The sequence below is a fragment of the Calidris pugnax genome, unplaced genomic scaffold (genome assembly GCF_001431845.1).
Source record: "Calidris pugnax isolate Ruff unplaced genomic scaffold, ASM143184v1 scaffold27, whole genome shotgun sequence".
Classification (NCBI taxonomy): Eukaryota; Metazoa; Chordata; class Aves; order Charadriiformes; family Scolopacidae; genus Calidris; species Calidris pugnax.
This window is the reverse complement of record NW_015090893.1, coordinates 16,540,163-16,540,489: the sequence shown is the minus strand read 5'-3', so window position 1 is coordinate 16,540,489 and position 327 is coordinate 16,540,163.

The window sequence follows — 327 nt, the reverse complement described above, 5'->3', positions numbered from 1 at the left end:
TTTTAAACACAAAAACATCAGCTGGAAGGACTCAGCTCTCCCCAAAGCGGTGCTGGCCCAGCTCCAGCTTTTCCTAGCCCAGTCCTGAAAAATCCCCAGGCCAGATACTCCGCAGCCTGGCTGGTGAACCCATTCCAGCACTACAGTGCCCTCCTATTCTAAAAACTACTATGGCCAACCAGGTTTTATACGTTTCCCAAATTAAGACTAATTATAGAATATTTAGGTATTATTAGTGATTAATGTTTTATACACCAGCAGCAATCAGTTAATCTTCATCCAAAAGCAGTTCTATTCATCACAGAGTAATTAAGAGATCAGGAGCTG